We start from the raw sequence: 16,748 nt of genomic DNA, 5'->3' as shown, positions 1-16,748 counted from the left end.
CAATGTAACAAAAATGCATCATAGCTCCCAGCACACACGGGTCACATCCCGGATTCACTCAATGCCATTACAAGTAAATTAAGTGTTTCAGCACGCTCATTATTTCTCATGATTTAGTTGTCCAAAAGCATCACTCAGTTGTTAGGATCAACAGTGCGTAGTGCTGTGCCAACCCCCTTGCGTACAGGCCCCGAGATTTGGGACATATTCAAATGCTATATCAAGCATAGTGTGGGCACCCACCCTCAGTGTGTTTTTAATCACGATCTTGCTCTCTGAGACACCGGAAGTTTATTATCGGAATTTGAAATGTGCGGTGAGCAGTGCTCCCCTGCTGCCGGAACAATGAGAAAAGTTTCATCAGCCGCACAGTCCGTGGCTTTGTCTCTAATTCCAGACTGTTCTGCTCAATGTTTCATGTGGTAATTTGTTTCGGGCATGAGGGCTTTAAGATTTTTACCTTTTTGTTAAGGTAAAGATGAGATTGGAGCATTGATACAGGATTTATTCTTCATTACCTTGTCAATTGGATCAATGTTATTACAGGAGACATTTCCAATTGATTTAATTCTTCATTATTTTCTGGCTTCTGGACTAAAACCTAATTATGACAAGATAAAGCGTGCCTATTTCTGAAATGAATACGAACTAGGTGGGTTGAGATTATTAAATATAAAAGCACTAAACCTCTCTCTAAAAGCTTCACTTATACAAAAGTTTAACTTGAACCCAAAATGGTTCTCAAGTAGATTACTAAGAAAAGCTCATCCATTGTTTAAAAATTGCCTTTGTGCAAATTGCCATGTTTTGATTTTCGATTAATTAATATTTTTCAAACTAGCATTGCAGAGCTGGTTACAATTTCAATTTCGTCCCCCCAAAAAGATAGAACAAATGTTACGGTTGAACTCAAATTTGCTGGATAATAAGACCTGTATTTATGGAAAAGATAATTGGGTATTTTGTTTTTAAATGATATTGTAAATTGGAATGGTAGAGTTCTGTCTTTTATGGAGTTATCGGAAATGTATAGGAAGGTCTGCTCAATCCAAACATTACAACCAACTGATTACAACCAACTGATTAAAGCATTACCCCAAAAATGGAGGAGGCAGGTGGCAAATCCAATCAAATCAAATTGTATTGGTCACATACACATGGTTAGCAGATGTTAATGCGAGTGTAGCGAAATGCTTGTGCTTCTAGTTCCGACCGTGCAGTAATATCTAACAAGTAATCTAACAATTTCACAACAACTACGTTATGCACGCTGGTGTAAAGGAATAAATAAGAATATGTACATATAAATATATGGATGAGCGATGGCCGAACGGCACAGGCAAGATGCAGTAGATGGTATAGAGTACAGTATACACATTTGAGATGAGTAATGTAGGGTATGTAAACATTATATAAAGTGCCATTGTTTAAGTGACTAGTGATACATTTATTACATCCAAATGTTAATTATAAAATTATAAAAGTGGCTAGAGATTGAGTCTGTATGTTGGCAGCAGCCACTCAATGTTAGTGATGACTGTTTAACAGTCTGATGGCCTTGAGATAAGAAGATGTTTTTCAGTCTCTCGGTCCCAGCTTTGATGCACCTGTACTGACCTCGCCTTCTGGATGATAGCGGGGTGAACAGGCAGTGGCTCGGGTGGTTGTTGTCCTTGATGATCTTTTTGGCCTTCCTGTGACATCGGGTGGTGTAGGTGTCCTGGAGGGCAGGTAGTTTGCCCCTGGTGATGCGTTGTGCAGACCTCACTACCCTCTGGAGAGCCTTATGGTTGTGGGCGGAGCAGTTGCCGTACCAGGCGGTGATACGGCCCAACAGGATGCTCTCGATTGTGCATCTGTAAAAGTTTGTGAGTGTTTTTGGTAACGAGCCAAATTTCTTCAGCCTCCTGAGGTTGAAGAGGCACTGTTGCGCCTTCTTCACCATGCTGTCTGTGTGGGTGGACCATTTCAGTTTGTCCGTGATGTGTACGCCGAGGAACTTAAAACTTTCCACCTTTTCCACTACTGTCCCGCCGATGTGCTCCCTCTGCTGTTTCCTGAAGTCCACGATCATCTCCTTTGTTTTGTTGACATTGAGTGTGAGGTTATTTTCCTGACACCACACTCCGAGGGCCCTCACCTCCTCCCTGTAGGCTGTCTCGTCGTTGTTGGTAATCAAGCCTACCACTGTAGTGTCGCCTGCAAACTTGATGATTGAGTTGGAGGCATGCATGGCCACGCAGTCATGGGTGAACAGGGAGTACAGGAGAGGGCTGAGAACACACCCTTGTGGGGCCACAGTGTTGAGGATCAGCGGGGTGGAGATGTTGTTTCCTCCTCTCACCACCTGGGGGCGGCCCATCAAAGTCCAGGACCCAGTTGCACAGGGCGGGGTCGAGACCCAGGGTCTCGAGCTTAATGACGAGTTTGGAGGGCACTATGGTGTTAAATGTTGAGCTGTAATCGATGAACAGCATTCTTACATAGGTATTCCTCTTGTCCATATGGGTTAGGGCAGTGCGGTTGCGAGAGCAGCAGGAGGAGGTAGGGAACTGGTCTGTCTGCCCAATGTAAAGGATCAAAACTGGTGGAGGAACAAAAATAGAATAAATAGGAAAGCATACCAGTTTCATTTGAGGACCAGGATGTTGACAGCTGTGCCATACAGATTTCAAAATAGCTGGGAAGTGATTATTGATGTACTAATTCCATGGTACAGGGTGTATGAGTTGATATATAAAACGACGCAAGATTCAAGACTTACTGCCTTTCAGCTAAAATGATTGTACAGAATTCTTGCCACCAACAAAATGTTCAATATTTGTGGCATACAATCAACACAGCTCAGGAGATTTTGATGTGATGATACAGAATCAATAGACCATTTATTTTGGTATTGCCCTCAGGTAGCTTGTTTCTGGTCTCAGGTTCAGGAATGGCTGAAAATGCATAACATTGATCTAAAATTTACCCTAGAAGTATCTGGAGAGACTTGGTCAGTCAGTTACTGATATACAAATACTCTTAGTGAAAGTATTTATCTTCAACTCGCAATCTGTGGATTCTATTCGATTAGATTCAAATTGTATGTTAAACATCACAGCATAGTTGAAAGATATATATATATATATATACACTGCTCAAAAAAATAAAGGGAACACTTAAACAACACAATGTAACTCCAAGTCAATCACACTTCTGTGAAATCAAACTGTCCAGTTAGGAAGCAACACTGATTGACAATAAATTTCACATGCTGTTGTGCAAATGGAATAGACAACAGGTGGAAATTATAGGCAATTAGCAAGGCACCCCCAATAAAGGAGTGGTTCTGCAGGTGGGGACCACAGACCACTTCTCAGTTCCTATGCTTCCTGGCTGATGTTTTGGTCACTTTTGAATGCTGGCGGTGCTTTCACTCTAGTGGTAGCATGAGACGGAGTCTACAACCCACACAAGTGGCTCAGGTAGTGCAGCTCATCCAGGATGGCACATCAATGCGAGCTGTGGCAAGAAAGTTTGCTGTGTCTGTCAGCGTAGTGTCCAGAGCATGGAGGCGCTACCAGGAGACAGGCCAGTACATCAGGAGACATGGAGGAGGCCGTAGGAGGGCAACAACCCAGCAGCAGGACCGCTACCTCCGCCTTTGTGCAAGGAGGAGCAGGAGAAGCACTGCCAGAGCCCTGCAAAATGACCTCCGGCAGGCCACAAATGTGCATGTGTCTGCTCAAACGGTCAGAAACAGACTCCATGAGGGTGGTATGAGGGCCCGACGTCCACAGGTGGGGGTTGTGCTTACAGCCCAACACCGTGCAGGACGTTTGGCATTTGCCAGAGAACACCAAGATTGGCAAATTCGCCAATGGCGCCCTGTGCTCTTCACAGATGAAAGCAGGTTCACACTGAGCACGTGACAGATGTGACAGAGTCTGGAGACGCCATGGAGAACGTTCTGCTGCCTGCAACATCCTCCAGCATGACCGGTTTGGCGGTGGGTCAGTCATGGTGTGGGGTGGCATTTCTTTGGGGGGCTGCACAGCCCTCCATGTGCTCGCCAGAGGTAGCCTGACTGCCATTAGGTACCGAGATGAGATCCTCAGACCCCTTGTGAGACCATATGCTGGTGCGGTTGGCCCTGGATTCCTCCTAATGCAAGACAATGCTAGACCTCATGTGGCTGGAGTGTGTCAGCAGTTCCTGCAAGAGGAAGGCATTGATGCTATGGACTGGCCCGCCCGTTCCCCAGACCTGAATCCAATTGAACACATCTGGGACATCATGTCTCGCTCCATCCACCAACGCCACATTGCACCACAGACTGTCCAGGAGTTGGCGGATGCTTTAGTCCAGGTCTGGGAGGAGATCCCTCAGGAGACCATCCGCCACCTCATCAGGAGCATGCCCAGGCGTTGTAGGGAAGTCATACAGGCACGTGGAGGCCACACACACTACTGAGCCTCATTTTGACTTGTTTTAAGGACATTACATCAAAGTTGGATCAGCCTGTAGTGTGGTTTTCCACTTTAATTCTGAGTGTGACTCCAAATCCAGACCTCCATGGGTTGATAAATTGGATTTCCATTGATTATTTTTGTGTGATTTTGTTGTCAGCACATTCAACTATGTAAAGAAAAAAGTATTTCATAAAATTATTTCTTTCATTCAGATCTAGGATGTGTTGTTTAAGTGTTCCCTTTATTTTTTTGAGCAGTATATATATATATATGGCACGAAGAAATCCAAAGAGGGTGGTCAGCAGAGATAGGTGGGATAGACTGAAGGAAACTGAGGGTTGGGATGTGAAACTGCAGACAAGTGGGGGTGGAGTTGCTGGGCCGGGGATAGAATGACGGTCAAAGATAAAAGTGTAAAATAAAGTAAAAAAATAAAATAATAATAATAATAGGTTTTGAATGACACTATGCCTGTTTGCCTGAGACCGATGCTGCACAGGTGCTTGTACGCATGTACACATGCATATACACAAACCCGCATTCAAACGCACACATGTGACACACACACACACACACACACACACACACACACACACACACACACACACACACACACACACACACACACATACGCACGCACACACATACACGCACGCATACACACAGGTAAACAGTGCCACACATGCACTGAAACGTATACAGTTGGCCTTGCTGTTTAGATTTTTGTTTTCCTTGATGTGTTTTTATTTTGCGTGACCTGTTTTGGTTTTCCTTTTGTTTTTCTCTTTTTTTCCTCATTTGTTAATTTTGTTTGTTGTTGGTGCATTGGGGGATGGTGGTGTGGGTTGGAGAATGGAGGAAGAGGGATTTATGTGATTTTATGAAGTATTGTTTCTCTTCTTTAATGTCAGTTTCAGTGGCAGCAGAGAGTCTCTGATTTAAAGGAGTGTTGTATTTCCGGATGGGTCTGATACCATTCTTCTCTTTTCTCCACAGTCTCTGTTGACAACATGGGACAGCATCTAGGAAAACGCGAGCCACAGCCACAGAGCAAGGTAAGCATCTCAGTTGGAAGTGTATGTATGCATGATTTTGTGCAAGTATACAGGATATTAGTGCTCAGCGATTAACCGAAATCTTGGTTTATTTTTGTTTTTTAAAATAAGTAATTTACCTACATTAGTTAAATTATTTGTTTTCTGTGCGCTCAACGCGCCGTTTGTGCCGTTTCTCTAGAGAGATTACTCTCTGGGACATGTTGTCCAACTCATCATAGTTAAATGAAGTAAATGTGGTAATTAACTACAATGACCAGAATCCATTACGCCTATATTGGTTCAAGCCTGCCTGTGGGGCCAGCAGACAGACACTGAGGGGAAGCGCGATAGAGAGACACGAGAGGGATAGAGAGCATTTGCTTAGGTGTCTCTACCTGACAATGCATCTAATAGATTCATAGGTGTTATTTAGCAGTCTTAAAATCTATTTTGAAGAACTGCTGAAACAGTGATTTTTGTCAGACAGCCGGCAGTTAGCCAGCTAGGCTAGCCAACTAGCCTGAGGGATGACTCTTTGGGGAACAGAGGTAGATGGCTGGCTGGCTACTGCCTGAGCAGAGATTAGATAACGACTTGAAATAAAATAATAAATCATCAAATATATAGAGATTTTTTTTTTTTATATGTACACAACAACTGAAATATTTTATTAAAGTAATGTGAATTAAGGATGGTTTATTAATAGGTGATATGCAGAAATGGGCAGTCATTGGGGTTGTGTTAATGAAATAATATCATCATCATCATCATCATACTAAAAACAAATGTGTAACATTTATGTGAATAAATGATGGTTAGAGCCTGATAAGTGATAGTAATGGGCAGTCACTACCAATCAATTATTTTATTCTGTGTTGTTACAGCAGTGAACCCACATAATGCATTTATTGTTTCAAAAAATATTGAAAATGTAAAAAAAAGCACTAATCGCTCAGCACTACAGGACATACACAGTATACGCTTTTAGTGCACATAGATGTGCATTGTGTGTAAGATACATTTGATCCTTTTGTTTTTTTATGGGAGTAATACTGACAATGGTAAAGTTCAAAGTGATTGTAGACTGTAGAGCCTCTCATGTCATTCACAGCTTAAGCCTTTATCAGGGAGGTGAGGCAGAACTTTGGACCCTGCTACAGTTTAGTCATGCAGTCGTCCGTCAGAACAATGGAGTTATGACCGTTTAAAAAAAAAAAAAAAAGCTCTCAATCATATCTGAAGCACTCAGAAAAATACAAATGGCTTCAAAAAGAGTCTGGCGCGGCACTTGAATAATATAACACTCAAATGAACGCCAGACAAAGGTTGCATTCCAAGTGGCACCCTTTTCCCTTATGTGGTGCACTACTTTTGACCAGGGCCCAAACTGTTTACACTGAGAGCATTTTCATAATATTTTATTGGAAATAATAATGGACCTACATTTATAAACTTTCTCCTCTGTCAAGCTTGCTAAAGGTCATCGAAACTTAACCTAGACATTCAGGGAGCATCGAAATTTTTTTTTTAAATAGCTTTTGACGGCGAGGAAATATAATAAATTGTAAGTGCGGACCTCCAGACCTTGGTGAAGTCCGAATGCGGCGCTCAGGGCAAAATGAGCTTGACACCCTCAATATTTTTTGATCACTCCTTCTCTTTTCTGCCACTCCTTCTCTCTCTCCATGCTTCTGGGGAGATGATTTTCTTTATGGGCAGTCCAGTCCTGAGAGAGGTGGGTTTTTTATCAGTGGGAGTGTTGCGACTCGGAGCCGCTGAGTCTTCTTATCGACTTGCCAGATCTTAGAGTGGCGGACTGGCGGTGTTGCCAGGCAGTGGTTAATTAGCTAGTATCAGAGTGTGCCTGGGTGGTCAGGACACTAGGATTTCAGTAAGTGATGACAAAGTTTGCCTGCTAGAGGAGGAAAGGTTATGTCAGGTCAGGTCTCAGGAGCTAGCCTGGTTATATAACTAGGCCGTTTCAGGTTAATGTTGGATGTGATGTACAGCATCTTTCGATTCATAATTTTCAGCAGAGTCGTAGCCCTGTCTTGTTCGGGGTCACAGAATCAGAACGAGGTTTTTCAAATGACAAACTGACGAATATTAGAACACTTTTGGTGATGGACTGATTCCCAACTCGCATTCATTTAGAATATCACCCTGTTACACCTCAGAAAGATGACATTTCCTTGCTTGTCATTGCTATGGGTTGGGACTCCTATGCAAAGCTAAACTGCTCGCTCATAATGATGAAATAGATCTTTCAACTGTAATGACTATAGCTGTGGAGGGTACAGTGTTGTTACTTACTCAAGAAGAGGCGTTGGTGTGTTTTTTTTTCATCAAAATGTGAAGGAGAAAGCAGTATCTCCGTGGCACGATGCATTTATTGACAGATGGTCGTTTAGACATCCCACCAATGAAATTCTCAGTCTTGGCGGGCATATATGTTGCCATGGCGATATCCGATGCGTTATGTTAGGCCATTCAATGGCTCATTTCATCGCCGCGTCACCGACATCCATCCAGCCACCCACCTCACACAATACAGAGACGAAAGCAGCGTCAGTGTCCCTTTTCCTTCTGTAAGGATGAATGGACCATTTGGAAGATTATTATGAATTACATTTGACCTTTTAGTCATTTAGCAGATGCTCTTATCCAGAGACATTTTTTTTCTTCTTTTTTGTACGAATCAGCTTATTGTCAATTTCATACTATCATTAGCTCAGGGCCAATGGTCCACAAGAGCCCATTCAGCACTCCCACCCAAAGAGCCCAGCTGTCCAGTAACATTGAGCTCATCTCAACCATCCTACACATTGAGTGATGTCATGTTTTATATCATGTCTCAAACACTGATGCTTTTACCCTTTTGGGGAAGATTTGTCAGTTCTATCATTAGTTAATTTGTTATTCTTTTCTGTTGAACTAGCCTACATAAATTATTAAATTAAAATGCTTTTAAAAGTCAAGTATCATCAGTCAATGGGGGTGTTTGGTAGTGATGGGGGGGAGGGCGATTAAATCGATACAGTTGAGTGTCACGATTTTATATAGACTCTGACGTCAACTATCTATTCTCTAAAAGAAGGAAGTTAAATTAAGCTACTGCTAGTCAGCTGTTCCTGCGCAAAAAATATGTTTGGGACATTGAATCGCAATAAAATTGCAGTATCGAATCGCAATACATATAGAATCGTGATACATATAGAATGGCAATACATACTGTATCATATAGACACCTAAGTAACGTGATAATATCGTGTTGTGAGGTCCTGGCAATTCCCAGCCTTAGTGTTTGGGTGCTCGTTCTGAAGCTGGTTAGCCCTCTGTGGTTTGTTCTGTCCACTCAGTAGAATAAACTGGATTAAGCCAAAGCCTTAGAATGCCTTTGTGCAGAAGAGGACTGGCACAGATAAGATAAAACCTTTGGCTGTGGGGTTGCTTGACTCATAGAGAATAGCTATTCTTCTATTTCCATGGCTTGATGTCTGTAAGTCCTTGGGTGGCTCTGTTACTGTAGGTAGTGTATGCAACATGTATGATTAAAAACAACATTCTCACCTTTTGTATGATTCATTTGTGTTCCATGTAAATATCTCAAGAATTGTCAATATGACCTAACTTAAAGGTCTACATTTATAGTGTAGATGTCCATGCTCAAAACAAAATCTTTTATCTTTTTATATATAGTAGACCTATACATGAAACAGTTTTCTGAGGAGGTTTCATCTGCTGTTATTCCATGTGCTCTATACATACGGTAAGAGATCAAGGGGGATAGCACAAGGACACCGTCATTGGCGCCATAAAAAAAAAACCTGGATCTAACAAAGTGGATATTTGTGAAATCCGTTGCTATTTGTGTGTCCTAACAGGCCCACAATGTGGTTACTAAAATCCGATTAGCATATACTGTACACTACCGGTCAATAGTTTTTGAACACCTACTCATTCAAGGGTTTTTCTTTATTTGTACTATTTTATACATTGTAGAATAATAGTGAAGACATCAAAGCTATGAAATTACACATTATGGAATTATGTAGTAACCAAAAAAGTGTTAAACAAATCAAAATATATTTTATATTTGAGATTCTTCAAATAGCAACCCTTTGCCTTGATGACAGCTTTGCACACTCTTGGCAAAGATGTTTTATTTATTTTTTTTGCTAATGGTTAACTCCTGTTTGGATAAGGTGGTAGCATAGCTAGCCAAAAAGAAATTGGTGGTGGAAGTTGACGTAATGTTTTACTGTAATGCAGTTAATTGGTGAATATGAAATTAACATACATTGAGGTTGACATCCAAACAAGCCTTATACTTTGACTTGTACCCCAACATAGTGTTGAATACACATATAAATAAATGTAGGCTAATTTAGATGGGCTGCACTGAGGTGATGCTGGATCTATCCCCCATGGGGAGACGTATGCGTGGTGTATCCATGGTTTTAGTTGAACTCTTACCTGATCTACAGTATATGTTTTGCATATACAGTAGCTGCCTTAATGCTGTGTGGTCCACCGATAAGGACAAGTAGAGGCTTATTTAACACACCACTGTGTTCAGTCAGGTTGGGTCTGAGAGCAGCAACTTTACTGAAAAAAGCAGAACGCGATGCCGCCCATAATTGAACAGAACAAAGATGATTAAGAGGTGAGTTGTTTTCTCTCTGTGTCTCGCTCTCTGAATCCCGAAATTGCACCCCACCTATTGTTCCTGTCTGTTACGGCGTGGGTGGGGAGGAAAGAGGGGGCTTTAAATGGCGAGTAATGTACTTTAACGACATCAGGTAATTAACCTCCGCCTTGCCGAAGTCAATTTGTCACCGATTTTCAAATTACAGCAGAGAAAATAGGCGCGCCATTAAAATTCAGCTGTGGCCGCAATCAACTTTGCCCCACCCTTCTCCTCTTCCACTGCATAATGGAATTAGAAAAGACAGAGGGAGGAAAAAAAAGAGAGAGAAAGGGAAGACAGCCTTTTTGAATGGTGTCAGAAGCACAGAATAACGAGGCCTTAATATTCCTGGCATGGACTTACCTAGACAACAGGACAGTGACAGTGAAACCCGGGCTGGGGCTGGGCCTGCCTGTCCTGGCCACCTGCCCCAGGGTTGATGAGAATCTATGGGGCTCTGTCAGACTCAGCCAGCCTGCTGGGGTACCATGAAAAACAGGAGAGCCCAGGCAGACTCACAGTGTTGAGGCAGTGTATATTGAATTGTAATATTTTTCACCTGGTGATCCAACCAGGGGAGGGAGTGGTAGGGAAAAAAGAAAGGGGATCAGAAATGATGCAAGTAATGTTATTTCATATACTAATCTGCCTGCTTGTATCATAGCTGATAGCTGATATATCTCCCCCCTCCCACACACACAAACACACAAAACATTTTACAGTTTAAAGAGTGTCACAACATTGATTCCAAGCAACCATTATGGTGCTGGCTATAAGGCCTTATGCATACACTGAGACACATGTACATCGGGGATAGGACTATTTATCCACCCTCACAAAGCAGATTTGGGAGACGTGGTTGTGTCTGAGGAGAATTCATGCATTATCAGGCCTGTGGTAGAATCCAATCTCCTGTCTGATAAGCCTGCATTGTGAACTGTTGTGGAGACTCTAATCCATGTCCAACTTCCACAGCTGTTGATCATGTTCTGCCATTTTGAACGCCGCCTTATTGGCTTTTTCTCAGTTTCAAGAGAGTCATGTTGTATTGTGTGAATTCATTGCATATTAAGACGAGAGGCAGCGTGTAAATCCAGTCTCCAGTGGAGGGAGCCTGAGGCCCAGTTAGTGGTCCTGAAGTTAGGCTATTGTCCACACTTTCCTGCCCCGAGATGAGTTTCTTTTTGTGTTGAACTGTAACTTACAGACTCCCATGTTCAGCTCAGCATGCTGGCTCCGGTTTCTGCCTGACTGGAATTGTTTTCAGTAGCAGATATGGGTTGAAATACTATTTGAAATGTTTCAAATACTTTGAGTGTTTGCTTTAGTCTGCCTGGGAGTGCCAAATGGGCGGGGTTTGCAGTTTCAAATAGTATTGAACCCAGGTTTGTTCAGTATCTCTCCCTAAAGCTAAGGGGGTCGTAAATAGCTCCTTCTCATTTGTTCCAAACCTGTTCATGCTTGGGTAGCAGCAGAAGCGCTCCCTTCCTGTTCTTGCTCTCCCCCATGTTGCGCAATCATGCCCCATAGTAACATTAATGTTCACTGCTCTCCAAAACAGAGAAGTAAAGCTCCCCACAACATTCCTTTAAGGTAAAGAGAGTACCTCTGGATATTACTGTTAGAACGCAAATACATTCCACATTTGGAGACCTACGCAGGGACAAATACAGCAGATATATTTATTTTGTATTTAACCTTTATTTTTGCGGAGAATAACTTTCTTATTTGCAATGACGACCTGTCGAACACAGCAGACAAGCACAGCAGAAAGACTTTAACTAGGTAATATTCATGTGACTAGTGTGGCTTGCAGTTGTACAGATGAGCATTGTTTGATGCTGATGCTTGTTTTCACCATTAATGTCACAGCACCACTGACATTTATCCTGTTGCACACTAATTTGTTTTACTCATAATTAAAGTGGGATACATGCTGTTAAATTACCAGCTCTTTGACAATTTAATATTACAATGACAAAAATTATACAATTCCCTGAGGGCTATGATTTTCACTTAGCTCAAGTAATTGTATGTTGGTACTCTGATAAAAACGTCCTTACAGTTTAAGTTCAATGGGATCCTTCTTTGTCTATTTCCTGACACTGATTTTATATCTGTGGCCAGCAATATTGCTTCACTCTCTGTTTGAAATGTATTCCTTAGGATGTGGATTAGAAATTGTACAATCCCTCAGTATGATTACATCCTTTTTGTTAAGGCCAGGCTTTCTGTTTGGTAATGATGAGCTATAGGCTCTACGTATCCCTTGGGAATATAATATTGTTTTCTTGTTCTAAGAGCAATGTCAAATTGCTAGGTGGCCACATTATTTGCCAAGTCATGGTTGCTTAAGACCTTTTGGCTAATTACCCTATACCCTAGTTTGTTTTTGCGGGTGGTTTGAAAAAGTATCTTTTTCAAGTTAGAGGCTTTGAGGAGCCTGAGGGGGGGGGACTTGTGAGCAATCATACTTCATGTGAGCAGGTCTGTGAGATATTGTGAACATTTGCAGTGTGAGCACATCCTGCTGTTTGAGAAGAAATCTGTGGGATGGAGTCTCCAAGTCCCCATTCACCATTCCTCTTGGGGATGAACACATGCTTAAGGGCACACCTATCAGAGAGGAAACTGATAAGACCATGACCTTTGACTCTCTCTAAGAAATTCCTCCAAGTTATGAGAGGTTCCAATTAGGGTTGCACATTTTGGTGAATATTCAGAGGTGGAAACTTTGTGTGGGAATTAACGGGAATATATGGGAATTAATATTAATGCCATTTAAATGTAGATGTTTTTTGCATTGGATATATTTACCATATCATATGGTGACAGAAACATAAACATTTTACCTTATCATAAGTAGACATAATTGCAAATGATGAAATCCTTCCAATAGAAAGAAATTATAAGAATGTAGTTACGAATTGAACTTTAATTAAATGAGTTGACTCTTCACATGGGATGATTTCACTGAACAACAAAAGGAAGGGAATATTGAATGATCCCCAATGATCCATCGCATTTCCCCCAAAAAATTCAACATCTGTAAAATGATAGTCTAGAAACTGAAGCTTTGGTTGTCTTCCTCTCAGGCTTCCATATCTTCTCCCTGGACCTCCTCAATGTCCACCTCTTGAACATCAGACTCTGAGGCCTCATCTTCACTGTCACGTTCCAACCTTGTTGAGGATGGCTCATTGTCAGGCTGAAAAAACCTCAAATTTGCCTAGATGGCCACCAATTGTTCAACCCTTGTATTGGTCAGCCTGTTGCATCTTTGGTGTGTGTGTTCCCAAACAAGGACCAGTTGTGCTCTGAGGTGGCCGATGTTGGTGGGATTTGGAGGATGGAGGCAACAGGGGAAAGAGCCTCAGATCAACAAAGTCCCTTCCACTATGTGGATGAAGAGATATGTTGGCCCTTGCTTGGAAGTGTACTTCGCCAGACTGCCAAGAACCTTGCCCTCATCCAGGCCAAGGTGGCGAGACACGGTAGTGATGACACCATAGGCCTTGTTGATCTCTGCACCAGACAGGATGCTCTTGCCAGCATACTTGGGGTCCAACATGTACGCTGCGGTGTGTATGGGCTTCAGGCAGAAGTCTTCACGCTTTTTGATGTATTTCAGAACTGCAGTTTCCTCTGCTTGGAGCAACAGTGAAGTGGGCAGGGCAGTACGGATTTCTTCTCTTACATCTGCAAGCAGAGTCTGAACATCAGACAGGATGGCATTGTCTCCCTCAATCTGTGCAATTGCTACTGCTGTAGGTTTCAGGCTGCTTACCACTCTATTCCAAAATACATAATCCAGGAGGATCCTCTTGATGGGACTGTCCATATCGGCAGACTGTGATATGGCCATTTTCTGGAGAGACTCCTTCCCCTCCAGGAGACTGTCAAACATGACAACACCACCCCGATGAGTGTTGCTGGGCAGCTTCAATGTGGTGCTCTTATTCTTCTCACTTTGCTTGGTGAGATTGATTGCTGCTATAACTTGATGACCCTTAACATACCTAACCTTTTCATTGGCTCTCTTGTAGAGTGTATCCATTGTTTTCAGTGCCATGATGTCCTTGAGGAGCAGATTCAATGCATGAGCAGCACAACCAATGGGTGTGATGTGAGAGTAGGACTCCTCCACTTTAGACCAAGCAGCCTTCATGTTCGCAGCATTGTCTGTCACCAGTGCAAATACCTTCTGTAGTCCAAGGTCATTGAAGACTGTCTTCAGCTCATCTGCAATGTAGAGACCGGTGTGTCTGTTGTCCCTTGTGTCTGTGCTCTTGTAGAATACTGGTTGAGGGGTGGAGATGATGTAGTTAATTATTCCTTGTCCACGAACATTCGACCACCCATCAGAGATGATTGCAATACAGTCTGCTTTCTCTATGATTTGCTGGACCTTCACTTGAACTTTGTTGAACTCTGCATCCAGCAAATGAATAGATAAAGCATGTCTGGTTGGAGGGGTGTATGCTGGCTGAAGAACATTCAGAAATCTCTTCCAATAAACATTGCCTGTGAGCATCAGAGGTGAACCAGTTGCATACACGGCTCGATCAAGCCATTCATCAGCATTTCTCTGACTACGTTCCTCCATTGAGTCAAAAAAAACTTCTGATTCCAGGAGGACCATGAGCTGTTGATATCGATAAGGTGTCTGATTCATCATTTTCCCCTTGAATAGAAGTACAGGGACTTTTGTCAGAGGTTACTTGTTGTGAGCGCTGAGGGAACTTTATGCACTTGGCCAGATGATTCTGCTTCTTTGTTGCATTCTTCACAAATGATTTGGCACAGTATTTGCAAATGTACACAGCAGTTAGATTAAACAACTCCTTTAAACAACTTCTTTGTAAGATCCATGTTTTAAAATGAAACCTGTATGGGAACAGGTGAATTAACCCTCCTCAGTTAGCAGGCTCAAGCAAGCTAAAACCCACATGGTAGCAAAAACTAACTAGCAGAAATTGTTAAACAAGTTAGAAATGATTTAAACACACTTGGCTGTAAGCTACTATTTACTAGTTAACAAAACATCCTGTATGTCATATAAAATACATTCACCCCACCCAGTATTGTAATCAAAACTTACCAGAAAGCACGTAGTCCTTGCTCAGACAGTGTAGTAGTGTGGGCTCAATAGCATCTCATTAGTGTGCAAGATCTTGAGAATCAGCTGTACATGTGATGGAAGAATTCACTGTGCATGCAGAGAGTTGCAATTCCATTGAATTGGGGATAGTTTAACCAGAATATGTCACAAGACCTAGAATTGCCTTATGTGAATCCCACAAAAAAAGGTTCACTGTTATAAGCTAACATTTTTTGATGAATTTAAGCAAAATTCTCGGGCTTAACTTCCCATGGCAAATTTCCGGAAAGTTTCCGAACCTTTGTAACCCTACTTCAATCACTACACTCCAAATCCCCCCAGACTATAAGAGCTTAGAAAGCTTTTGGACACTACAAATGGAAAAAAGGAGAACCAGCTCATCTTTTTATATACATCCATTCGAAAGCCCATCCAATTGAAATCAGATACAGACATTTTCAAAAGGTAGCATTTCAAGAATTATAGGACCGATAGGCCTAACCTTGGAGAAACAGATAGGCATGCTTTATATGAAGAACCCCATTGGCTATAGAGAACAGACAGATTCTGGTTGAGATTGCATATTCTCCCAGTCTTACCTGTTTCTGCAGCAAGAGTAGCTATTATGCTGCTTGATTTAGCATTAACCTCCGCCTCGGCCCTCCTCGCAAAGTTGAATTTGATTCCCCCTTCATTGTGGTGCGAGTGGCTGGTCTTATCTCGTTCTGTGTAGCTGTGCTGCTTCCCTCCGTCCCTCCGTCTGTCCTTTCCCTCTGGGATGCTCTTCTCAACAAGATGGAAATATCATCCCTCTATTATGATAAGCAGGTGCAAAGTCACGTCGTCAGCTCCTACCTGCGGACGGTGACAAGCAGGCTGCCACTCGTGGCTGCATGGCCCACTTTGTAGAAGTAGCCACGTTTTTAAAGTCCCCCATGGTTTGTGATAAAAAAAGCAGTCAGAGAAGAGAGGAGGTGTATTATCTTTTTGGAAGGAGATGGGAAATGTGACTGGAAAGGGGATTTCAAAATGTTTCGAATGGTGAATAATGGGAAATAATACAGTATATTGTAAGATTCAAAGTAAAGTTAATGTACCACCAGTGCTCAGATAATGGTACGTTTTAATTGGAATTCATGGAACGGGATACGTAAGACGCTATTAACTTCAAGGTATGCTTGAAAAAGAACACAATCTCAGTCCAGCTGAGTCACCATAATATTCTGAACACACCATAAGCTTTTCTCAGAGGGACAATTTTCTATATTTCTAATATTTTTTTGTTGACGTGTGTGTGCGTGCATGTGTGCGTATGTGTGTGTTTGCACGTGCGTTTTTGTGTTTGTGTGTGCATTTACACTGAGTGTACAAAACATTAAGGACACCTGCTCTTTCCATGACATAGACTTAACAGGTGAATCCAGGTGAAAGCTATGTATGATCCCTTATTTATGCCACTTGTTAAA

At 42.1% G+C, this 16,748-nt stretch overlaps 1 protein-coding gene across 2 annotated transcripts in view; it reads left to right on the top strand.

The window, feature by feature from the left end:
• The window catches only part of LOC106583543 (myelin basic protein), a 67,883-nt gene that overhangs the window by 11,469 nt on the left and 39,666 nt on the right, over positions 1-16,748 (top strand). For both annotated transcript variants that reach the window (XR_001323553.3, XR_006761178.2), the window contains exon 2: positions 5,451-5,509. The gene's annotated coding sequence lies outside the window, so the exon portion shown is untranslated. The remainder of the gene's footprint in view (positions 1-5,450; positions 5,510-16,748) is intronic.

The sequence above is a fragment of the Salmo salar genome, chromosome 02 (assembly GCF_965601325.2).
Source record: "Salmo salar chromosome 02, fSalSal1, whole genome shotgun sequence".
Lineage (NCBI taxonomy): Eukaryota > Metazoa > Chordata > Actinopteri > Salmoniformes > Salmonidae > Salmo > Salmo salar.
This window is presented reverse-complemented; position numbering and strand designations above follow the sequence as displayed.